This window comes from Solea solea, chromosome 1 (assembly GCF_958295425.1).
Source record: "Solea solea chromosome 1, fSolSol10.1, whole genome shotgun sequence".
Classification (NCBI taxonomy): Eukaryota; Metazoa; Chordata; class Actinopteri; order Pleuronectiformes; family Soleidae; genus Solea; species Solea solea.
In genome coordinates, this window is record NC_081134.1 from 40063840 (window position 1) to 40090504 (window position 26665).

The following is a 26665-nucleotide window of genomic DNA, read 5'->3' on the forward strand; positions in this document are numbered from 1 at the left end:
TACAAGTAATAATTTCAGACATGGCTGTGGTGTGTAAATTACTCAACGGCACGTGCAGGACAAAGTCATAGCATACACTTGTTCAGCAGCTGAAGAAAATAAAAGGGGCATAGTAGTCTGTGGTCAAGGTCAATAGGACAACAGTGGTGGGACTGTAATTTATCAATAACGTGTAAAGAACGTGTAAAGAAGGTAAGGTAAATGCAAACACAGACTGTACATATTCAAAAATGGTGATTATAGATATTTGGATAATCAATTTTGAACTGCCTTGCTTAATTCAATGATGAATGATTCATTTTTATATTTTTGTGTGTTGATAATGTGTACATTTCTTAATATATACATTGATTAAATTGAGATTTCAAAAGAACTTGTGATTTTTTTAAAAGCGGTTCCATTTCATGATCTGGTACGATAGCACCCTCTGGAACACCAAGTATTCATTCATTCATTCATTCATTCATTCATTCATTCATTCATTCATCGCATACTGCTTTATCCTCCACATGAGCGTCGCAGTACGCTGGTTGACATAGGGTGAACACTCTGAACAAGTCATGTATAGTATTATTGTATATACACGCAGTGAAATTACTATGCATTCATTTTTTTAGCTTTTATAAAACAGAGGAAAATGTGACATAGACAAAAAGCAATGTATTTCCTATCACTGCAGCCACAAAAACAATATAATTTCATGTGTTTTTTTATCGGTTTACAGAAAAAAAATTGACTTTTTTCACATTTGATCCTGAAAACAATATAGACAGATACATAACACTAAACTAGCAGAAATGCATTCCAATATGAATTTCACATATACAATACTGGGAGTGATTTGTCCATTTACTTGCTTCATGGAAGTCATCATGTGCCCTCCCAGTTCCATCGGTCAGGGATGTAAAATCTGTATCCAAAGCTTTATTGGCAAGCGATAGAGACCGCACTGTCGGCTGATGCTGCTCATCTAAAATCAAACTAGTTTCCGGCCAGCGTCCATCTGAGAAATCACACTCCGAGACAAAGCCCTAAAGCCAAAGTAGAATGTAAAATGGAAATTTAAGATGAAACCGAGCCGCGCCGAAGCCAGCTGTACTATTTTAAATCTGTGATTTTGTTTATGTCCGTCTTTGCACACAATCATTTTCTTTGGGTTTTATGGATACGTGTGTCGCCGTTTGTGTGTAGTGGATGAAACTCGGTGGATGAAAGTGAGAGCTCTTATTCTCAGGCAGAGGATGTGCCGTCTAGAACCAAATCCTCCGATCAACTTCATAATGTACGAGCAGAGGTGCTTAGGTCAAAACAATACCTACAACGGGAGGATGTGTGGCTGCGTATATATAAACTGAAATATGTGTGTGTATGCCCTCCTGTGTGTCATTTCTTTATAATCTCCACACGTGCATGTGTTTACACTTCTATGGGTGTGTTTTTTGGAAGTGTGTGCACGTGTGCGTGTGTGTGTGCTCATCTAGCTTTAATCACAGGCCTGTAGTGAGGAGATGTGGGGTCCCTCCGTCTCTCCCCGCTTTTTCCCTCAGATAAAACTGCGTGTTAGCATGCCAGTCACATATCTCATCTGAGACGCACCACTCTCCTCCCCACAGCCAACACTGACAGCATGCTATTACACACCAGTATGATGCTTGCTCCACCTGAGAAGAACAACAAGGGGGGAAGAAATGAAGGAACGAGGAGTTTGAGGAGCAAAAGATGGACAGGAATATGATTCTTTTGCCTTTTTTCAAATTTATTTATTAACTTAGTTTCAACCTTGTTTTACCTCTTATCTTTGGCTGTCGTTTCAAAAAAATGACCTGACTTTCGTCTGAGGTTAGGTGTAGTACGATGTTTATATTTTTTCATATAATATTGAAAAAGCAGTTTTAATATGAATTGTTTAAAAAGCAATCAGGAAAAATATGGTCAACTCACCTGTTACATACAAATACATTATGCGAAGTACAATACATTTATTTAATGCAATAATAGTGCCTTGCCAGAATTTCATAAACACGTTTTTTGTTTTTACAGTTTATGTAATTATTATTGGATTTGTTCAAAAGTTCCAAACATTACATCTCAGAGTGCTTCCATTATCTCTGGTTATTTGTTTATTAAATAAAGGATAAATCAATCCCTCCATCGACCAATCAACCATTGATCCTCTTTCTTGTGCCGCCACTAGATGGCAGTACAAGGCTGTGCCTTTGCAACAGACAAGTGCCCTTTACTAATTTACTTTGTCCTCTCTCTGTCCTTCTAGGTAAAAAAATAATAAGATCTGGTGTATACATTCAATGCAACTAAAAATCTCTTTAAATTATGTGACACCTTAAGGTTTTTTTTTTAATTAGTCGTAACATTTACGATGGTACACTTAATCATTTTATTTCAGACTATTATTTTAAAGTGACGGACATACTGACGGATTTCTTAGTGTTTTGGGTTTTTTTTAAAATGCACAGTACGGCTGTTTTGCATTTGCAGTTAAACGCTCCTATACTTAAAAATACCCAATTAAGATTATCTAAAAGGAACAATGGTGATTTAAACAATAGTGTGTTTCATTTATTTTAAAGTTACCATTAAATTTTTTCTTTATTTTACAGATTTGTGTTGAAAAAACAGGCAAAAGTGACTGCAAAGTCACATACTTCAGCTCTACATCAAGCCGTGGAATATCGCCTGAAATGAATGGCATGTGTCAAAGATCCCAGATTAGAGCCACAGATTGCAGACTATCATTCCTCTCCACTGCATTTACCCATAATTCCCCTCTGTCTCCGACATATACGATGATTCCTCCTCTAGGAGACAAGGTGAGGCTCTATGAATCTCTGCCTCCAACTCTGGAATGAATTTAAAACCTCTCCTGAGTGATTTTCTGTGTCTCCGTTATGCGATTGTGTGTGTGTGTGTGTGTGTGTGTGTGTGTGTGTGTGTGTTGCATGCATGTGTGGTTTCTGATTCAACCACAGCATGGGTAAAAAGGAAGGAAAATACAGTGACAGCTTCATTTCCAAAGCTGAGTTCACATAAATGAGGGATTAAAGCAAGCAAGAGGGTTAGGGCTCACCTCGGCCTCCTATGACAGCTTTCCCTCCTTAAAAAATTGCTCTTTTCCTCTCCCCGTCTGTGTCTCACCCCTCTTTCGGTTTCCATCTTTATTTTCATCTCACTTTTTCTTCCTTATGTTTTCTGCCATTCCTTGTTTAGGTTACCTGATTTGTCTCGCTCTCTGGGTAAATGCACGCTCATTTTACCCAAAGATATTCACAGAGATAAAATAAATTGTGTGGACACACAAACACACACACACACATACACACTGTGAGCCACACAGTTGCAGGGTACTGGGGTGCACTCTACATCACAATGATGGGGACCAGGTTAGGGCAATGAAATTATGAGTTAGGGCCAGTATATGGTGTGTGTTTACATATGTGTGTGTTTGCTGTGGGCACATTAGGGAAATGAAAAGGGGAGGACAACTGATGGCTCCTGAGATGAAGACTTGTTAGAATAGAGGAATATAAAGAAGACAGAGGATGGACGATATGATATGAGTGCAGTAATGAGTACCGTCCTGTGTACCCCGAGATTACAGGGGGAATGAGATTGAAGAGAGGAGTGACGGTAGGGGGAAAGAGGGGGAAGGGGAAAACTATAAAGGGCAAAATGGGGGAGATGAGAGTGTGTGAGAGAGAGAGAGAGAATCACAGGATGAGGTGAGAATGAGAGTCATTAATAATGAGCCTGTTGTGAAAGAGAAGAGAAGAGAAGAGAAGAGAAGAGAAGAGAAGAGAAGCTACAAGAGGTATTACAACTCACAATGAAGCAGCCCCACTCTGAATGATAAGTGTCTCACGCACTGCGGGTTATGGGAAGTTCACACAAACAAATGACTCCCATTTGCCAGAGGCGAGGGACACAACCGAGAAAGAAGGGATGGGAGAGAAAAAGAGGAGAAGAGGAGAGAGGGAGGGAGGGAGAAGACTGAATAGAATAGCCATAATTTAAGATAACTGCATCTGCATTGAGAAAATATTTACCTTTTTTTTTTAACCCTCTAATGTTTTTGTGCGTTTGTGGCGTAAAAACTAAAGCACCTTCAATCCAAAGAATATTAGGAACCCTGCAGTGAAGTGCAGTGAAATTACAGGGCACCTTTGGATCTTGGTCAATAACACTAAACGTATTGCAAATTGTGGCTTGTAGGTGGGCTATGTTTTGCACCGTTAAGAGTTGACATTAAACAGTAATAAAGGTGCATGAATACTGCACAAATACACTAAACAGCATGGAATCAGAGCTAAGTGTGGCTGGATGCCCCTCTCCGAAAGTGCCTTCTCTGTAGTTGCAGTGTTAAAGGCCAGAAATTCCGCAGCTTTTCATTCAAACAGAACGAGCAGCTGGTTTTGCTTCTTATTCCATTAAATTAGATGCTTTAGTGTTTGCTTCAAATGACAACCTCCAGAAGAACCCCTGCTGAAGAGCAATGCAGACCAGGCAGCTTCAGTTTACCAGGTCTGGATTGCATACATTGGCTAATGATTCAACACTTGACCCTCAGAACATGATTGTTATTATTAAATACAATGAAGAAAATATAAAATTGAGTTGGAAAAGTCTTCAACCGCACCTCAAACCAGCAGTGATCTATCATAATGGCCATTCTCTAATGACACATACTGTATAATAATATCATAATGTGGTCACGAGACATGTTTTGAAGAATCACTGATGCAGTGAGAGAGTAAAGACAGAGCAAGCAAGTGGGAAAGTGAGGAACGGCGACATTACTGCTGCAATCACATGGTAAGTGAGGTTAACAGCAGCAGGACTAACAGTGGAGCGACGAGGGATACTGTTATTATGTATTGAAACTTATCGGATCATTCCTAAACGGATTCTGGACAAATTCAACATCCCATAATCTCCGGTAACAGAGTAAATTCAAAACATTTGAACTATTGTGTTTTAAATCACGTGGGTTGCAGCAAGAAGACCTGGGTTCTCTATGTGGCCCTGTGAAGGACTGGCGAACTGTCCTATGTGGAGGATACAGGGGTAGAAGATGGATGGATGGATAATGTGGGTTGTGGGATTTGATTTGGGTGAAATGAAACGCTGGACCACAACCAGGTATGTTCAGTGCAACAAGCTCCACCCTGAAGGTTCCTAAACTATCACAAAGTTCTCCCTGTAAAGCAGGGAATTTTGGGGGCTAAAATATCTACCTGGTGGTTTCATTTAGCCCCTGGTTCCTACACATAGTTCCAAGTAAATATCCTGGCACTATTTCCTGTAGTGAAAATGCACCTTGCACCTTGGAGATGCAACAAGTGCAAGTGCACCTTTTTTTTTAAGGATGATTAACAGAAAAAAAGACATGAACAAACACATGGAAAAGTGGGTAAAGCAAAAATATCATTCTACACAAAAACAACATCTAAAAAGTATGAATTTGAATGAAGAAATGAAGATTAAATGTCTTTACCTTGAGTTGGTCTTGAATGGAGGTGGATACTGTTCAACTTTAGCACGCCTGAATGCACCTGAGGAAGATCAGCCGAATTAGACAATACACATATTTATCTCCAGTTCACAGTACTGCTGGGTCTCCATTTTGAATTTTTATCACCAGAAACAAACCAAGTGTAAATAATTTGCCTTTCATCGCTGCGGCTCAGCATTACATTTCCAAAACAGCTCAGGATCTAATTATTTTACCACAAAATTAAAAGCGAGCTCACTTCAAAAGGTACAAAGGAATTCACTGTGAGCGTGTAATTAATTTTATATTACTATTTACCTTTATGTCAGTTAATTATGATCTCTACAGATGTGTGCACACCCACACAGTCTGACACAAGCTACCTTCACTACATGTAGAGTGATGGGGGTAAAGAAAAAAAAAAAAAAGAGTGAATTTTACACACATGACTTCCTGTCCTAATCAAGGGCTTTCTCAACCCCTATCTGAAAGATACACATGGCTGACTCCTTCAGCGGGATACCTACACACCGTGGATGTGTGTGATGAGACAGTGAGTGTGTGTGTGTGTACGTGTGCTCACAATCCCAGCAGTGGAGTGGTAAAGGATATTAGGCTGCAATTGCAAAAAGATTGCAAAAAGTGACATCCTTAATAGAGAAAGATTACTGTGTGCAACATCACTTTGATTTGAGCTGCATACACTTTCCTCACGCAGACAGGCTCGCCGGACAGCACTGCACTCGGAGGCCCCGCGTCTCTGTGCGCGAATGCAAATGTACCTTAACGTGTGCGTCGTGAAAGCGAGACAGTGAGACACAAGTGTCCTTTTCAGCAATCACTGTTGGCAGACGCATTTGTTGTTGGTTCATTTTGAAGAGAAGAGGTCTGAACAGAAACCAAACTTGTAAATGATGTTTGTTTTTTTATGTTTGTTGGTCAAACAGCATGTGCAGAGAGGGAAGCGGTGAAATCTGCAGCGATACATGTGTCAGCAATTTTATTTATTATGCAAATGTGGCTGCAAGTCGCTGCCTTCACAGGATGATACACTTCAGCTTTGCTCCGTGTCCGGAAAATATATCAGTTGTTATTCAAAATGAATCATTAACTAATGGATACCCATTGTTTTTCCGCAACAAATAAAACCCCAGCTGTAATTATTTTCTCCGTAAGAGCCAATCAAAAGTTTGTGCAACACTTCTTAAACCCCCTTTTTTTTTTTTCCCCTAAATTGCTTTGATGCCCTACCATGTTATCAATTTCACGTTGGTACACAATGTATAATTTGTCAGTCGCCAACCCTGTGGGCCAAATCATTTGGTTAATTAGAAAACACTTCCTTCAAGGTTTACCTCTCTTTTCCACCTCATTAAAATACCTCCGTCTCCATCACCGGAGTCTTCAGTGACGCTGGTGTCAAGCACAGTATCAAATCTTGGATTGTGCCAGGGGAGAAGATGTCAAAATAAAAGTCCCCCGCCTCAGGTCAAAATATTCTCAAATCCCCGTGGTGGACTATCAGTATCAATCAGAACTAAAGTTTGTTAGTGCAGTGCCTGGAATATGAGCAGGACAAAAGCACCAGGGAGGTCCTTTATTTAGCTAATTCTCCTCTATTTGAGATGTACATATTTCTACCGTGCTTTGATAAGGCCTCTGGGACACGCGTGTTTTAATTAGACCTGAGCAGCCTTAGCAGCCTGGTTGAACAGTTCATAGAAGGTTCTGAACATTTTCACTGAAAGCCCCTCTCTCTTTGTGACAGGCAATGTGTAATTAGCGGCATATGTGCATTTGCATATATGCACCCTGTGACATGTTGCATCTTATTTGAATAAGTAGACATGTCTCAATGTGATATCCCTGAAGTGAATACATGAATATGAACCGCTAATTATACTTATTTTTGCAAATGATCTATTTAAATATTAATATCTTTTCACTTTGCATTGTTTGCTGGGGAGTTTTTTTGTTGTTGTTGTTTTTTTCTTCAGTCAGTGAGCTGTTTGTTTGTGTCACTTCCACCTGGGCTGCGGTGGGTACGGTCCTCTGTGTGCAGTCGGCACGTGTGTTGTTTCATGTGCGGATGCATGTACTGTCTGAACGCATGTACATGGTCTCCAGTGTAGACAGACACGATGATGTGTGTCTCATTTCTACACAGACAATAAAAGCCAGTTGTTGAGGCCACATGTGTACAACAAGAGCACCATTTTGCGACTCAAGCTCCAACCTGACAGAGGCGCGCAGCATCCACCTGGCAAACAAGACGCCACGTGGAAAAGAGATAATGAGATTGTGTCTTGTTACTCGACCTGCACTCATTATTTTCCATTAATTGCTATTCTACATGTTGTAATAATGAAGTAAGAAGGTGCGTTGAAAGTTGTCAGCATATTTAACACACTTAGATTAGCTGTCCATTAACTAACATTCAGAAGTGTTGATCCGGACTGTCTCGTTGGTTTGGTCGACATCACTTGAGTATTTCAGTAAATAATTTATTCTCTTTTTTTCCAAGTTGCCAATTTTCTCAATTTTACAAGTCATTTTCTCAAGATAACAAGTTGGCAAATTGATTTCAATTATTGCAATGTTCCCCTGAGCACTTACTGTGATTCTCAAAAGGAAAAAGACGCTCATTTGAAATTACATTTGCAACCAGTTTTTGAACCTTTTTTTTTTGGACCGCGAGTTTAAAACAAACGCACTCAATATCCAAAGTCAACTGAAAGACTACATTTTAGACGAGCCGCTTAATCCGCACAATATAGTCGCATAAAGACACAAGAGACTTGAATTCATGCAAAAGTGTTTTTGTGGGCTGCAGTATACAGTAATGTTCTTTCACAATGTTTAATGTGTTTGGGGTTATTACAAGTGCACGGTAACAATGTATGTATGCAAGTCTTTTTATTTGGAAGGTAAAGGTTGATTATTTTTAATTTGATTTTTTTTCAAAGGCACACTGGCGATATGTAATTGCACTCATCTTCTGATTCTCCACACTGATGATTTCAACCAAGTGTGCTATAGACAATGAAAAGCCTCTGGACAAAGCGAGGCTAGGCTGATGAACACTACTCAGACTTAATTGCACGCCAGATTTGATGTACGGCAATCATGGGGTCATCTGTTTGAAGTGGATAGGTTTGTTTGATCTGTCTTTGTGTGAGTCCGTGCATATGGGTGCTTGAATGTCTTATCATAAGCTACCCGGTGTGATCAAGTCAGGCATAAGAAACCAAGGGAAATGTGTTTGTCTGTGTGTGCGTGTGCACGTGTAAACAGGCGTGTGCTAGCCCACGTACACACGCAGTGAGGTCTGTTTAAGTCGGCACGACAGGACACCACTGCCTTCAAACTCATTAAAATGAGCATGGCGTAACAGAGCAGCATACTCTTCGCAAATTAAGTTGTGCGCCCTAATTGTTTTCGTGTTTGTGGGCCTTTCGACAACTTCAGAAAGCATTTGTTGTTGGTTGATGTATGCTTGCTGCGCCCCAGGCAATGTTTTTTATGACCATTATTATTCAAATGAACTAGAAATGTGTTTTGAAAGTCCTAAATCATTGAGCATGAATGGCTACCCTTGGCGTTTATAAATGACTTTCCACACAAGCAAACCTCCATCTGCATGGCTTACTCCACTGAGCTCATTTAGGTATTTGAGTTCTGTCAACAAAATTTGTGTCACATGTACACTGGCATGACAAGTTGCATTAGAAAGTTTGACAACATATTTTCAGAGCCATTTTCAACTTTCTGCGTAATAAACAGTTTTAGTGGTAAATAGAAAGCGCGGGTGAAGGAAATGGCTCCAGCTGATGATCATAAATGGAAACAAAGAGGGGTCTATATGGTATCATGGTATTGCAGTATTTTGGTTTTGTATTATAGAAGAAAACAAACGTTATCACTATTTAATAAACCCATCTTTACTTTGCACAAGACGAAAGATAGAAAGAGGAAAATGGTTTGAAAACTTACACGTTCTACTGTCAAGAGCAGGGGTGTCAAACTCAAATGACCTGGGGGCCAATGAGCATCTAGTCTGGTCAAGAGGGAGATCTAGAGAATAAAAGTGGGGGGAAAAAAACAACTGTTTCACAGAAATCCACTTACTTACACAATAATAACACATTTATAATCTGTTAATATCAAAAACAGAGGAATAAATATAAACGTCGTAAGCCACCACTAGCTTTGTTGTTGACCCTGCTGAAAATTATGACTTTAAGTCTGTAAAATTCAGAGTTTTTTTGGCATTTTGATTGGAATAATGTGACTGAAAGTTGGTCTTAATGACTTAAATACATACATGTGTAAGGCTCAAGCGTGTCTTTTGACATGGAGTAGTCGGACACGCACGTACAGGTGTTACCAATTACTTTAATTGGGCTTCCACTCCAGATTTTAGAGAGCCCGATTCCTGCTAGTGTGTCAGGAATCAGCACACTAAACACTTGACATTTTAGCCTGTAGAATTTTCAGGTTTTTTTTTTTACTACTGCATACATATTTCCTGTAATTTTTTGTTTTGTTTTTGTGCTCTAAAAAAAGAGACATTGCCGAAAAGACTTTCTCACAGCACTGTAGGTGAAGCAATCTCCTTAGCGGCAGAAACAAGAGCTGCTGCGTTCCACTGATCACACAACAGACGAGGCAACCTTCAACCACACATGCAGTCTTACTGCAAAGTACATGTTGACAAATGTTGACTGTAATCCACAATCAGGCATCGTTTTTAGATGTTTTGATGAAGGCGTGCTGAGTCCTACAGGTCTAAAGAAAGCGTGACGTCAGTCAGTTCATCAGTAAGTTCTTTGTCCAAATCAGAGGGATAATCCTTGGAAAGCATGTTTACTTTGTCAGCGAGGTCACGGCCTGATGCCGTCTCTAACATGAACAATGTCCTAAACACATGACAGGAGGAAGTGAGTTATAATAGCCACTCGAAGTATTGGTGCAAATAAGATCTTGTTTATACATCTGGCACATACAGAACCTTGTATTGCAGCTAATGCATCTCTTCTAAAGTCTGCACTGCTGTCATGAGGTCAGTGTCCACTTTTTGTGCTGGAAAGTGGTCAGTTGGAGGAGGACTAAAGCTTATCTACTCTTACACCAAATACTAGCTTCATATTTTGTGGCTCAGTCCTCATTTTGTTCTGCAGAAATGTTCTTTCCAAAATCAGTCTGACCTTACCTTACTAACAAATGTGCAGAAGAGCATGGTTTGGAGTTGAATCTGTGACAGAAATATTTTGGTATCAGAAAGCTCTACTGCAATTACCTTTCTGTTTTCCCCCTATTAACTCAATGACTGTATGTTATAATGTGTTCTGCCAGAAGTGGGTCATATAATAATCCATCTAAATAATACTGTTATGTGGCAGTTCCAGGAACTTGTAGTTTCCTCTAAATCTCAATACTTTGTGGAACCCTTCCCTTTTTTGGTTGAATACAAACAAATAGAAAATAGACTGAATTTGTCGTCTTAAAGCGGCACAGTTAACCCTCTTTTTCTTTTTTAACTTTATGCTTTGCTGACCCAGTTGGGGAGTTGATGACCAATATCCAATCTTTTAAAACCTAACTTTATTTAAATTGTTCTTTTGTTGTTGATGTATAATTGTGTGGTGTGATTGCATATAAATGATAACATGGCAATTCAATATAACTGTTATTGAGTCTTGGGTTAGTCACTAAGTCATTCGTACACCTCTTGGTGATGCCAGATCTGAATGTACAAATGTACAAATACTGGCATTTTAGCCACATTTAACTACCCAAACTAAAGCAGCATGACCAGAAAACAGCTCAAGTGGCACTTTGATATATTACTGCATAACCCCCCTCTCTGTCACAGTAGCAAATATGGAACAAGCTTTTTTCTCAGTTGATAAGATTTGGTCTGGAGATATTTTTATATCAGTGTAACTGCACAGAATCAGTGTAAAACATCCCACTTACACTAAGACAGAAGCTACAGACACACCCATGTGCAGACACACACACACACACACACACACACACACACACCCATGTGCAGACACACACACACACACACACACACAAGCACACGCTCGCCACATCTTGATTAGGTTTTCATAAAGTCTGGGACTATGCTGAGTCTGTAATTGACTCTGACAGCAGACGACTCAATGTCCTATGGCTATGTTAAACGAACAATTTACATCTTCATTTCAAATTCTACATGGATAAAAAGCTATTAATTACATTTGTCTGTGAAGAGTCATTCCAGCTGTGTAGTACACATGTGTGTATCTCTGTCTGAGTGTACCCCCCCCATCCTCATCCTCACACATATACACTTTTGCTCATTTGTATATTAATTCTGTCCTGCGGCCAAACAATGCCTGGTAAGTGCTTCTCTGGAGATGAGTTTACGAGTGTGGAGTGGACTTTTACTCGCATGTATTGCTTTGCAAAGCAAACACACGGGCTAACCGGCCACTCCTATATGAGCATTTTATGGACAGGGGAACATTTATTAAATCTATTGACTTGGCACTGGTTGTAGAGGCGTTGACCCTTACACTATTTTCCAGTCATTGCTTGTAATGCTTAAGAGTTTCAGAATATTTTACAGGGTCTTGTAAAATATGATCGCCATAAAAAGCCATTTCACCTGCAGCCAGTATTTCACTTTAAGAGCTGTCACGTAAAAACATGGCAGACAGACAGACAGACAGACAGACAGACAGATCATTCATGACCAAAAAGGGGGTGGACAAAGATGCTTTTGCATGACGGTCAAGGAACTTTTCCTCTCTTATAGAGCACTTCCTGTCAGCTTCAAAGGGCATTTTAAGAGGAGCGGTAAAGTGGCTCTCTGAACAGCAGTGTGCCGAAAATTATTATAAGAAGAAGAAGAGAACAGAAGCATCATCTCGGCCATCATCTCCGAGCCATCTGCGTGATGGGGGAACAACACAGACCACTGTGTTTGCTTTGGAGATAGAACGATCAAAGAACAACACTAACCATATAATGAAGGGACAGATGGACCTCATATCAAGTAGAGAGGAGAAGGGAGGCGCGCGAAAGGGGGGCGGGGGGGGCAAAATCAAACTGCAAATGCAACAATTTTTTTGGAGGAGAGTGTGAGAGAAAGAAAGTAGGAGAGAGAGAGAGAGAGAGAGAGAGAGAGAGAGAGAGGTGTGCGGGGGGATATGATGTGGTAAAAAAAAAAAAAAAAAGTGCAAGCCATCTCGTCGCATGCAGACTGCCTGCGCTGAATGAGAAAGCTAAAAGGTAATTTCACGGATAAAGAGGAGGCCTAATGCATAGAGGTAATGTAGCAGGGGATGGAACAAAGGCAAACTGTCATCTCTTTAAGCTTGGATGGAGAGAGAGTGAGAGAAAGCGAGAGAGAAAGCTTTGATGCTTTGAAAATGATAATAACAATCTCAAAGTCAGCCTCAGAAGAGAATGTGCCCCCCCCTTGCTGTGCCCCCATCCCCTCATCTTTTGCCCCCTACCACTTAATACAACTGCACAATGACTGTCTAGGACAAGGTGGGCTGTGGATGTGGGTGTGTAATGAGGGGGAGTGTGGGGGGGGGCTCCCAAATTACTCATAGAACAAATACAAAGATAATGAAAATAGAGCAAAATTATATATTTTTTTGTGGACACCACTAAGGGACTTCACATAGTGACAAATGAATGCTGATAAAAGATTCATGGATTGCTGTTTCTCTTTCCTTTTTCCTGCTCGACATTAAAATGAAGAACGGAGGCACAATTCTTTTATGTCACTACAGAGAAAGCCCATATTGTTTTCAGAGCTTCCTTAATGCACATCACCGATGGAAATGATGGGCATTACATCCCATCTGCCTTCAAATTGATGTACTGCAGGTGGAAGAGACGCGGCGCCATCACCGGGGTGGGAGGATCTACTGTCTTTCAAGTTGGAGAAACGTCAATGTGTAATGGGGCTTAGACATTTGAAAATGCATGTTCCAAGTGCACAACAACAGTTTACGTGGGTTGATTACGCTGGCTTTAGATAACAATGAAAAATAGATAGTGTTTTTTTGGTTTTTTAATTATTCAAGGATGACCCCCAGAGGGTAAATACAAGAACTGAGTAAATCTACATCTTTTATAATGGTGTTTCCTGGCAGCATAATCACAGATTATACAACTGGAATATACACTTTATCCAGCTCTTACTGACAGACTAAAGACTTTTACAAACCAATAATGACGAGTAAATCAAGCGGAATACTTTCAGAAGCTGTTAAAATGATGGGTATCGCTCTAAAAAAAAGATGAAGAATCCTACAGCCATTTTGCATCATTATGCCCCAAATTCTCTCTGAGACAGAAGCCGTTTTGATTGACTTTTATTGTTTTTAAATTGAACAGATGATGCATTTCACTGCCTCAAACCGTCTGAGTGCTTGAGCTCATGATCTTTGACCCTCTGTTGATGGGGGGATAAACCATTAGCCGACTCCGTCCAGCCAGTTTGTGTGTTTAATGTGTGTGTGTGTGCGTGTGTTGATGTGTGTGTCCATCAAGTGGATCACCTCCCCCACGTTTCTTTCCCGGAAAACACAAGGCAGCGCCCTGAAAATAAAATCTGTTCCAATTAATGAAACCGTTTGGCTTAAAATATAAGCTGACTTCCTCAAGTGTGGATGTGGATTTAATCCGGTAAACGAATACTAAATAATTACACATGCTATTTCTTAAAGCAAGGATTCTATGAGAAGATTGGAGTGCAGAACCCGAGATGATCAAAACATTCATTTCTAGCTGAAATACTGAAATTGTCTTTGGTATTTCTGCTATATTCCAAGTGTGGCCTCCTGTTGATTGAGAGAATTTGAGCTCTGATCACAGATTGAATTCCAGCATGAAATGTCCTTGTGTCTTACCTCATTGGTTATTCTGTCCTGGTCAGTGCCAATTGTGCACAGAGAAAAGACCTTTTTTTCTTTTCTTTTTTTTTTTCTCCTTTCTCCCTCATTTCGCTTTTTTCCCCTGACCCCTCAGAGTATCACCAGACCTCAAAATTGCATTGAATATATAAATGCTAATGCTAATAACTGCTAGCAGGAGCAGATAATGTCCTTGACTGGTACAAGAAAAGATCCTTTTCTCTTACATGACTCACTGCCTCTGAATAACATTAAGCGAGTTGACATCCCAAGCTCTTATTTCTCTCCCATTCTTCCTCATTCTCTTTTCTTTCTCTTAATTTACTTGACTCCCTCCTCAACCTTAGCCTTCTTGTAGCAGGATAAAAAAAGAAAAATCCAGCTCAAGTATAAAATATTTATTCATTTATCTGTGCGATAAGATCTTGCTGCCTCGCTGAAAATTCCAATGACATCAATTTGCCATTAAGTCAATGCAACGCACAAGCAATGAGGCCTCTGGAGCTTGTCTGTCTTTTTCGCGCCGCTCCGTATCGTGGCTCCTCTTTTTATGCCTCTGGAAGCTTTTCATGGTAGGAATTAAACTATAATACTTGTTTCAGCGGCATGCATGTTAATGGCTGCAGCAAAGCTGTCATTTAAGAGACACCGGGAAACAGCTGCAGCGAACAAAATGGCCTCTCGTGGAAACACCCAGGATGTCTTGGGGACTTTTCATTGTCTCTCTAAAGACGGAGATTGTCCCATTACTAAAATCCCTGCAGTTCTGGAATGAATGTGCCGTGTTGTTATTGTGTATTGTGATTGGTCTATGGTTAAGAGTGTCCACTGGGGTCCAAAAAGCCTCTTAGGACTGCCCAGTAGGGCCTGCCAATAACAATAGAGGAATTAAAGGACCCTGCACAGGGAAAAAAAAAAAAAAAAGCACCATGCCATGAATAAGAAGCCAAATATTCCATTGTTTCATATAGGAACTTGGTTCTCTTTGAAGATGGATGTGAAGAGAGCTGTGCGGCAGGATTTGCCCAAACCTCAGTTTCTTAAAAATGAATTATTTCTTGTCTGGCAGGCAGCTCTCCGGAGGTGAGGGGCTGCCTCTTAACATGAGCAGGTATCAGTCTTAAAACTGCTCAAAGTAATTGTAGCTTTGAAGTCACACAAATCACAGATGGCACAGTCAATATTGCACCAACTTGTCTGAGTACTTTCCTCCCAACTCCGCTGTGCTTGTGCTCCTTTTCCTTGTGACGAAAAATACATTATTTGTCACAAACTTTTTATTAAAGGAGGCCAACCATCAATCAATCCCGCAATCACTCATGCAATCACATTAATCATTCCTCTCTGCCTTATTTGCGTCATTTGATGTAGGACTCTTTAGACACTGAGTGAAATGTACTTTTCAGCTCCAGTCGGTTTCTGCAAAATTCTTTCAACGGCGTGTTCCTCAAATCACATCAGCAACAATCAGTAATAGTCACTTATGACTGCCGTTACATTTCTCAGAGTTTCAAACAAAACAACTTTTCAAAGCTATTGTTCTCTTTATTCCATCTGCTTCACTCACGCTCGAGACGGAGTTTCTTTGTGAATAAAGGAGTAGATGAGGACCGAGAACTTAACTAGCAGGTCTAAAACTTAAGTTCAGAGCTTCCGTTTGTGATACTGTATTTAATATGAATAATAATCCATCCATCCATCTTCTAGCGCTTTATCCTCCACATGAGGGTTGCGGGGAGCGCGGGTGCCAATCCCAGCAGACATAGGGTGAAAGGCGGTGTACAACCAGGACAGGTCACCAGTCCATCACAGGGCCACAAAGAGACAAACAAAACATCCACTCACACACTTACACCGACGGTCAATTAGGAGTGTCCAATTTGCCTAATCCCCAAATCTGCGTGTTTTTTGACAGTGGGAGGAACCTGGAGAACACGGAGAAAACCCACACACACACACACACACACACACACAGGGATAACATGCAAACTCCATGCAGAGTGCTAACCGCTATGATACTGCATTTCAACATATTCATCACTAACTACATTCTTTTTTTATGATATAAAAATGGCACCACAGCTGAGGGGAAATGAAGTCTCTGATTGATTCTTGTCTGAATCTGTGTGTCTGTAGCTCGAGTTTATGGAGAATCTATAAGAAAAGTAATGATCAGTGTTGACCTCCTTTTAAGTAACTGCGAACAAACAAAGCAATGTAGGGATGAGGGAGTTGTTACAGTAGTTACAGGATACAAGAATTTATGGAGAAAATGGAAACCGCGTACAGCAACACAACGCTACAACACTAAACAACCACAGCCGATTTTAAAATACCACGAGGAGAGGCCGATAAGCACCAAGTTGTAAAATAGCCACAGGAAGCCACAAACACTTAATCACACCCGACCACAAAATACTGCAAATAAACACAGCCCAAGTTAAAATACCACAGAAAACAGGGTTTTTAGGGGAAACAGTACCACGTATCAATCCATCTGTGGCCTTTAATGAGAAGATGAAACGGATGAATCATTACGAGACATAAGTTCTCCACAGGTGGAATGCTGTGAATCATTACCACCCTTTACAGTCGCCGCTTAAAGACACATTGTTTTGATCCCCTCAGACAAAATCTATCAACGCGGTCTGTGAGAGACAGAGACAGTAGGCACTGCAGAGAAAATCAAGTAAAAAAAGTCATAACAGGAAGACAACGAGCAAAGTCTTCAGGCCAAGCTTGTGAGGTTGCTCTCGTTTCCTGGCTTGATTAATAAAGTCTGGCTGAGACTCAGGTCAGCTCATTGCTCATCTAACACGGCTACAGGCTCACTCACGCTTACAAACACACACACATACATAACGTCTGGTGTAGTCTGCTGTTGACTGACATGGCCTAACCCTTTTAATTGTCCTCGAGCCAAAGCTGTGCCAAAGGCTGAATCTGTTAAAATACAGAACCACTACTTATCCATCTGTGAGCAGTTTGGTGTCTGTGTACAGGATGTGCTCTGCAAAATTAGAAACATTTGATACGTTTGCATGCAGCATTTTCTGTGTAAGACTGGGTGTGTGAGTCTGCTCACCATGCAGCCCAACCACTGATAATACAATAATGAGGTCATATCAGTATTCATCTCACAGGCCGGAACAGGGTGGAGTGTTGATAGAAATGATATTAGGCCATCCAAGATTAAGCACATTTACTCAAACATATACTCAGGTACTTTAAGCCTAACCCGTCAAAATGGGTCCATTCGTCTTCCACAGAATGGGGCTCCTGTTACAAACTGCATTTAAAAGAATCAAATAAAACATGTAATTTTGATCAAAAAGTAAGAAACACTCACCAAAATGCATCATTAGGACAGCTCTTGCCCACAGTTTAAGACATTAAGGGCATTTAGCCGCAAGGAGTGGTGAACATAATGGGCTGGGTGTGGGTTCATCGGGTTGTCTGCTAACATTTTTATTGCTTTTTTGCTCCATACTTTACCCATTAAAGAGTTGGAAATGCACAAAAATTGTGTTCCAATTTGTCAGTTATTTGCCCTCTAAATGTCGAAGCACTTTGCTGTCATTTGGAGTGATCAATGCTTAATGAATTAGTCTGTTTTTCACCTCCGTTAAAGGCAGACATGCTTAGCACCTTCCCAATCCCTCTGAGACCATGTCTGATGGAAGCCTTCCACCCCTAATTTATGAAAAGTGAGGAGCTAAGCAGTTCATGCATCTAGAAGTGCTAGCTTTTTGGTAAATTGCTTTTGTGAATTCACTTGAGTCCAAAACGGAACTCAACCTCAGCTTTCATTAAACTGAGGATGAAAGAATGTCTTGAGAAGTGGTGGAAATAAAGAGGAAAACAGAGACAGAGAGACCAGGAGATAAATGGCAAGAGCTCAGAGCAATGTTTACATGATGGGCATGAGCGTCCTAATGCAGCGATGATTGCAGAGAGTTTCCACTGATTCCATTTGGCCTATTGAATTAGGCAGAGCTGGAATCACTGGCCCTGGCGCTTACAGGAACAGACACCCAGGCATCAAAATCCAATTAAATGCATTTGTTAAGTAATGTAATGATTGCCTTCGCATACTTTTCAGTTGGACTCCATTCATTTTAAACCATAATAATGCCATTGTTTTCTGGGCTTTGCGAAAGGTTATGCAGATAGATTAATAGAATTAATTGTCTGGCAGGCGAAAAATGTCATTAAAACACTTAGATGGCCATGATGGCCCATTTATATCCCCACTATGTTAGCGGCCGGGCATTTTAATTTGGAACTTGACATGATAATGTGGCTGGTCCCCAGCTCACAGACACAAATATTACTCACATTGATTAAAAGGGACCATTCTTTCCTCCCGCTCTATTGCTGGACACGCAGAATCCATACACTGTTAACTTTATCTGGCTAACATTTAGCCTGCCCTGACTTTTATTGCTTCTATTCCGATGTACAATGTAACATGAATCTGTAATTTTCAGATTTAAAGTCACGCGACGACGCGCAATTGGACATTCGTATTAATGGTGATGATGAAAGTGGCTTTGTTCTCAAACGTATGAATCAAAATCTGAGTGCACCGCGCACAAAGTACATTCCTGAATAACAAAACGAACATGCAACGTATACAATAGAACAGAAAGGGCTCACTTTAGCCTCTATTATTACAGTATAAAGTATTGACTACATGATAAGATAAATAATAACTTAACTTTTATGTCACCTAGGAGACCCAAATAATAATCATGAAATGCAAATGTTTTTTGCAGAGGTCACTGTCAATTATATTAACTGCAGTATTTAACCTGAAGAAATACTAACACCAGCTTCGGGAGACAAACAGTGCGTCCATGGATATACTGACCAGACTGCAAACATCTCCTCAGAGGTCACCGACTTGGCTTGAGACTGAATTAGACACGGATGGAGAACTCTCCTGCATTATGAGTGGGGGGAAAAGGCTATGTTTCCACGGTAACATATTCCAGGGTGTGAGGAGATTGGATCATTAAACCTGACTGGAGATTTCATGGTCAAAGGTCAGAGTCGCTGCGCTCCAACGGGAGCAGCTTGTGAATCTATCATTACACTGCGCTCATAAACATACAGCGCAACAGACGTGTGGTGGAGTATATATATATATATATATATATATATATATATATATATATATATATGTATGAAGAAATACACACATGCACTCGCACTCACACACACTACTTGATTCCTGAGAAATAAAAAAAATTGACATTAATATTTTTCTCCCCTTGAGCATCTCAGCTTGTTCGCCCTCTCTCTCCCTTTTCCTCATTTCCATATCTCACAAATCAACCTGTAATGAATACATTACAGTTAAGCACATTATAGAACATTTGCACAACCAATGGCTGCACATCCGTTTAAGTGATGGTCATAATGTGTAATGAGGAGGACTGGTCACATTTTGATTTTCCTATAACATCACAGCTCACCACTCTGTCTGCTCCTCACAAACCATTAGTGTCTCCTTTACCAATTGTTTTAACGCAATCATTTTTCAATATTAATGTGCACACACTTTGTAAAAATACACCAAAACTGTCAGCAAGTCCTATTACCCCATTCTTACTGGTGAAAAACACAGTTTAAACCTGCATTTAGCCAGTGCGAGTGTTTAATTGGTACCGACTCCAAGGTCAAGCACACTCGCGCTGTTTACGCTGATTTCAAACGTACACCAGGTCAGAGCTGGCATGAGGTTTGATCGCACACGACGCCAACGTCCATAACCTTTATTAAACCAGGATAAAACTCATTGAGATTAAAAAATCTGTTTTACAAGAATATCCTGACCAAGACGGGCAGCCGCGCAATTTATACAGTCACAGGCATTAACGACAACATTGAAACAGCTCCATAATCATCACACATAAGTAATAAATAGGCTTTAAATAGAAAAAAGTGCAACTGCTCAACAAATGTAGGCATAGTGACATTAAAACCAGTTAAAATGAGTTAAAAACATCTACAGCCAGACGTTTGCTGCCTCTTTTATGTCGTTAATTTAATGTATGTATTTACTATTTTACCATATTGTCTTGGTAGAAATTCTGTAAAATAATTGCCATTTTGTTGATGCATTTGTGTAAACATGAAGGTTATGAATTGTATCCAAAGTCCAGTATTCACAATTTACACACATGGTTTGCAATGTTTGAAGAATTTAATCAGCATTAATGGGAATGACCTGGTTGAACACAAATAATAGCTCCTTCATCTGAGTCATTTTGGGCACTGACGCAAATTGCAGCATCATTAGCCCGTCCATTAGTGATGAATGTTTGTTTGTGAAGCTTACTTTTTACAACTTGAGACACTGCTCCTGTAAATATATTTGTGTGACGCACGGTGACAGAAAACATCACGGTGAAGACCAACCACTGATAATAGGAGTTAATTACCTCATGTTATGGGTTAACATGGGTTCATGGGGTTATAACAGGACTACAGACAAACAACTGCAACATTTCGTTTGCAGCCACAAAAAAGCCATTACTTGTTGTTGTGTGGTGTGAATTTGCATCGCTGCATTGATACAAATATATTTTTCCTCTTCACTTTGTGAAAGCACACACATAAGTGACAGAAGTCAACATTTACAAATTGCCTTCACCTACTTAAAGCAACAGACCAGCCCAGAATCAGAACACAAACAGACTTGTTTGGTGTTTAACAACAATGAACGCTTTCATCGGAAGCTCTACATTTCCCTCTCCCAAGCGTCACAATCGCCGAGCTCCTGTGACACATTCTCTTTTCTTTTTTTTTTGCAATATTGTCTTTGAAAGTGATAAAGCAGGATGATCAAAAATGTTTGGAGACAAATGGAGAGCCTCTGGTTTGGAGTTTTGATTTGTGCGACTGGAAGGTGCTACACAAAGTACAAATGATGACAGCTTTCACTGTAGATCTCCGTATCATTATCAACCCTTATCACCTTTTTCTTCAAAGCAACCAGATGTGTTACATGTCCTCACTTTGTACTGGGTACCTTACACCAAAAGGGAAAACAAAGCATGTGTCGTATCCTATGATGCATGCGTGAAGACAGTTAAAATTAGGACCTCGGCTTCACTAATAAACACCAAGTGTACAAATATTAGGAATGACATTTTAATAACGGGAACCGTCCTATTTCTCACAATCAGTGTGTCAATTTGCAAAATCCTTTTTTTAACCTCATAACCTCATAATCTGAATCTAATCCCTGAGGAGAGACAATCAATAAAGGATCGAAGCTTTCATGTGGAATCCCTTGATCGGTCTATGAGAAAAAAAAAAACATGCTCCAAAAGTTTTTGCACATTTAGCTCCGTCTGACTTTTCACAGTGTGGAACATTTTGTAAAATTAGAGTTGAAAAATGACTATGAATGACACAGAAATCGTTTCATACACTCAGGCGGGCTGAGACACATTGTGCGTGACTATGCATCGGCTTCTTCTGGATTGTTTCTGACCTCCACGCGCTCTGTACGAGAACATGATGTACAACAGAGTAATGAGGCACAGAGTCCAAACTCTATAGTGTATATAATGTCTGAACTGATCAATGTTGTAATGAACCATGTTGTGGTTGTGTTGTTAACTAACAGGTGCAACACGTTTGAGGGGGAAGGGACGGGAAGGGAAGGTGGAGGTGTATGTGAGAGGAAGAAATGCTTGAAGTGTGAAATTGAGTGACTGTTGCTGGATGTGTAAACTAAGTGAGAATGTTGTGCTTGTTACCTCAGTATTCTTGTACTTGTTACAACAGATTACATTTAGGTTGAATAACGACGACGGTCCTGAAAGGGACGGTTCAGGCTTTTTTTTGGAAGTGTCGTATTGACGTATTATAAATACTCACCGAGGGCCTCGCTGCTATTACCGTGGATCCACCTGGGACCGGGACGCTCGCTCACACTCACTGGGAACATCTGGGATACAAGGAAAACCAGATATTAGCATGATATACGACGCACCTAATAAAATCTCACTATTAGACAGATTTTGAAAGCTGGAAAAATGAAGATTTTTAAAGTATATAGTTCAATTCTTAATATTGATTAATCATCAAGAATGTCTATAAAATGTGAAATATATGTGAGGTTATTGCAGATAACACTGTCATCACAGCCAGTGATGGAAGAAAATCGAGCAAATGGAGACAAATTTAAATGGAGGCAGGTCGGTACAAGAAAGAAGTGATTGGTCCTGCACCGTCGGACAAATCCATTTGCACATGTGTAGTAATGTGTGCACAACCAAAAGGAAAAGCTTGACATTCATTTTCCTGGTGCAGGTGTTTTAAGCAACACAGGCTTTATTTGGCCGTCTTAACTAACAGTCAAATAAAAGGCTGCCACAAAGGCTTCGGCGAGCATCTGTGTTCCTGCTAACCAGCTGAGACAAGGACACTCCAGGAGGTTTGTGTCGAATGACAAAAAAATGAATCGCAGGTAGAGGATTAACATTGAAGAAAAAAAAAAAATCTAATTACTGTGTTAATCCAACTAATGTTTACCTCGTAGTCCAACTGAAACTAGCTGTTTGTTTGTGTTGAGACATCCCAGGTCAACCAGAAAACTAACAAACTGAAAAACTACACCACCTAAAGAAACAATAGATTTCCTGCAAGTGCTTGTATACTGGGACAAGGACGGTAGTCGTGCATGGAGCAACATGTACTGAATGAAGCAGGACTACAGCACGGATTAAAAGCACATCATTGTGGTCAAACTTGATTGTGCAACGTCTACAGTTAAAAAAAATTAAACAATAAAAGCCGAATTCTTGCAGAAAACAAGGACAAACAGTTCTCGAGTGTTGTTCTACAGTCGAACAATGTTCGCACAACCCCATAGCGTTACAAAGAGCGGTCTACAAAAGCAAATACAAAAAATATAGATGATTGTATGAAAAATCCTCATAAAAAAAACAGAGAAGTTGAGCAAAAAAAAAAAAAAAGTAATCACTGCTCCTTGTTCTTTACTTACACTTCTGGTGGCACCTGCATATGGTGGCTGTGCTGAACCTCATACACAGAAAAAGGGTGTAGAATGAACCCCCACCACAGCCGAGAATGACTGGATAACAAGTGTGAGGGCGAGGTGGAGAAAATAACCTCAATTTACACTCATTTTCACTTTTCTTTGGCAAATGGTGCAACATATTGGGTTTTGCTGTGGCTGAGCCTGCTTTCTGTCCAGCGTGTGTGTATGTGTGTTTGTGTGTGGTATGTGTGGACAATGGGCAGACTCTCCTGGTCTCCTAGTTGTCCTAACCCCCTATGGCGAGGCTGAATAACACACCTCAGCTTCTTTTCTCTCGCTTACTCGTTTTCACACACCCCCTTTTCTCCACTTCCAAAAGCCTGAGACAAAAGCAGGACTGCATTATTGCCATTTTGTATGTGTATGTGTGTGTGTGTGTGTGTGTGTGTGGGTCAAGATTGCTTCTTCAGGAAAAAGTGCATCTTTGGGCATTATGTAGATGTTTGAATAGCTGCCACCCATGGACTGTCTGTATAGAGGGGTCTCCATAAAATCTGTTCGTCTGCTTTAAGAGCTGAGAACTACAAAAAAAGAAGAAAAAAAAAAACTGACATACCCAAAATAAATCTATGGTATATGCTGTCGTAAAATGGTCTTAACGTTTTCTGCAATGACTTCCCCGATCACAGTTTACTGATCCATAACAGAGTATGAAGTTATTAATACGCTCATTACGAACAACTAATTTAATTATCCTTCTGCTCCTTGTCCTTTCAAAGGTCCTTTGTTCATATTCAAGCCTGAATTTGCAGACATACACTATCACACGTTCACTTTCATTTCTGTCTCGCTTTCTTCTGTTTTTCCTCCATTTGTTTGACCAAATTGTTTCTCCCGTACAATGATGACGGTTCATATTTGACTCTGTACCACTACAGTGAGCAGCATTATCCAGTGTGGACAAAGCTTGTCTTTCTATGGTCTTGTGTGGAAGCTGCACAATTTTCTATTCTAACCCTACTAATGAACATCATTGTTAATCTACTATGACTGTGCTTTTTTATTACATTTTTATAGCTGTTTTTCAACCCTTTCACACCGAGCATATTGCAGACGACATGTTTGCATTACCGTAGTTATTCCAGTGGTTTCTGAAAATCTGAGAAGTTGCACGGCAAAGCCAACGTGTGGTTATTACGGTAATTTCACTTGTGCTGTTGCAGGAAGCCGGTGAATCAGTGTCTTTGTCGCCAGAGAGGGAAAAAACTAAATAGTTTTTTTTGTTTTAAATAAAACTTTTTTCTTCATTTTAAATTGTTAATACACTATTTTGACCTGCAGTAAATTGTAAATAACTACCAGGTATTGAAAGTTATTCTGGAAAAATGGGCAAAAGCACTCACTCAGGACATTTTCTGGCCCTTTTATGGTTAAAATAACAAAAAAAAACGTCCAGACGGACATTTTGAGGCTTAGGTGTTAAATGGTTAAATTGAGCTATTCATTGTTGTCACACATATCACTGATAGCTAAAATATCAGCGATCAAAGCCATGTCTGTAGATCTCTTTTCCTATCCCCTGATCTCATAGATTTGATACCTCAGTCATTACATGCGATTACTTGTCAATAAAAGGGAAATCATCATTAACTGAGTGGAATTTGCCTCCGCACGCCACTATTAATCCTTCACATCCACCAATCTTTCCAATCTTGATGCCTGTCTGCCCGTGCCATTCTATGTCCGTTTCAATTTTCCACCGGACTTTGTGATGAACGACAATATTAAACCAGGTAGAATGCTCATTTTCTACTCATCAACAGGCTCAGCGTGTGAGTGCGAGTTTCCTGTGGCGTAGTGGAGGAAAACGGATCACTGAGTCTCCCTAAGGTCCAGCGGAGTGATTAGGCTTTAGATAGGAGATCATCAATTCATACTGGGATCCATACCTGCTGTAATGATGGGGGAGTGTGTGTGTACGTACTGCGTGTGTGCGCGTGTGTGTGTGTGTGTCGAGGGTGAGGTAGGGTGAAGGAGGGTGTGGGAGATAGTCAATTAAAATGTGAGTCAGGCTAAAGAGAGTGATTATGTGCTGACCTTTCCAGCAGTTTTAGACACCCTGACCGTGAAAGGGTTATGAGGGAGTCTAAATGGAAACAGACACGCACGCACACACACACACACACACACAAACACACAGATACTCAGACTTTCCATACACGGCATGCCCTATGAATTGAAATTAATTAAACTTCTAGGTGATATAGCGGAGGCTGATTGGAAGCTAATGTCCTTCTGACTGTTTACCTGCCCACAGCTGAAACAACACACACCATATCTAATTGCCAGAGGAGAGAGCAGACACACACACATACGCACACACGCACAGCCTAACTCCCACACCCTAATCAGCGAATGTATGCCTAATTTCATAGCTGACACTGGGAATGTTGTAACAGCTTGCTCATTCTGAGTGAGTGAGTGAGAAAGCAGCAGAGGATCTGACTATTAATCAAAATAAACATCTATCTTTCAACAGTTTCGCGTTGTTGTTCTTAACCAGAGGGTTCTGAAAGTTTCACAATTCTTGTGTAGAAGAAGCATTAACACAGAGATGATGTACTGTGGTTAAAAATCGTATAAGGGACGCACGATATCAGTGTCGGCAGATATTGGCTTTAATCAATCAATCAATCAATCGGTAGCAGTCACTTACGACTGCCATTACATGTCTCAGAGTTATAAACAAAACAACTTTTCAAAGTTTTTCTATTGTTCTCTTTATTCCATCTGCTTTCCTCAGGCAAGAGATGGAGTTTCTTTGTGAATAAAGGAGTCCATGAGGATCTAGAACTTCACGAGCAGGTCTAAAACTTAAGTTGAGAGCTTCTCTTTTATCCCTATGTCTGTTGCCAATTCCAACAAACAGGTGGGGAGTATCCACCACAGGTCACCCGTCCATCACAGGGCCACAAAGAGACAAACAAACATCCACTCACACTCACACTCACACCTACAGTCAATTTAGAGCATCCAATTTGCCTAATCCCTAATTCTGCATGTTTTTGGACTGTGGGAGGGAACCAGAGAACCCAGAGAAAACTTCTACCAATATTACTAATGTCTGAAATAGTAGGCTGGAAAAACTGCTACCTCCTTGACTTCTATACTAGTGCCCCCTTGTGCTATTACCTCTTATTATTTTGCATATAT

General features: G+C 40.2%; 1 long non-coding RNA gene across 1 annotated transcript in view; it reads right to left on the minus strand.

The window, feature by feature from the left end:
* Positions 1-496: 496 nt before the first annotated feature.
* LOC131451434 (uncharacterized) overlaps positions 497-26665 on the minus strand; it is a 30207-nt gene continuing 4038 nt past the window's right edge. Inside the window, exons 3-5 of the long non-coding RNA XR_009236342.1 lie at positions 22327-22396; positions 9500-9580; positions 497-5567 (exon numbers count right to left, since the gene is read on the minus strand). This is a non-coding gene — a long non-coding RNA (uncharacterized LOC131451434). The remainder of the gene's footprint in view (positions 5568-9499; positions 9581-22326; positions 22397-26665) is intronic.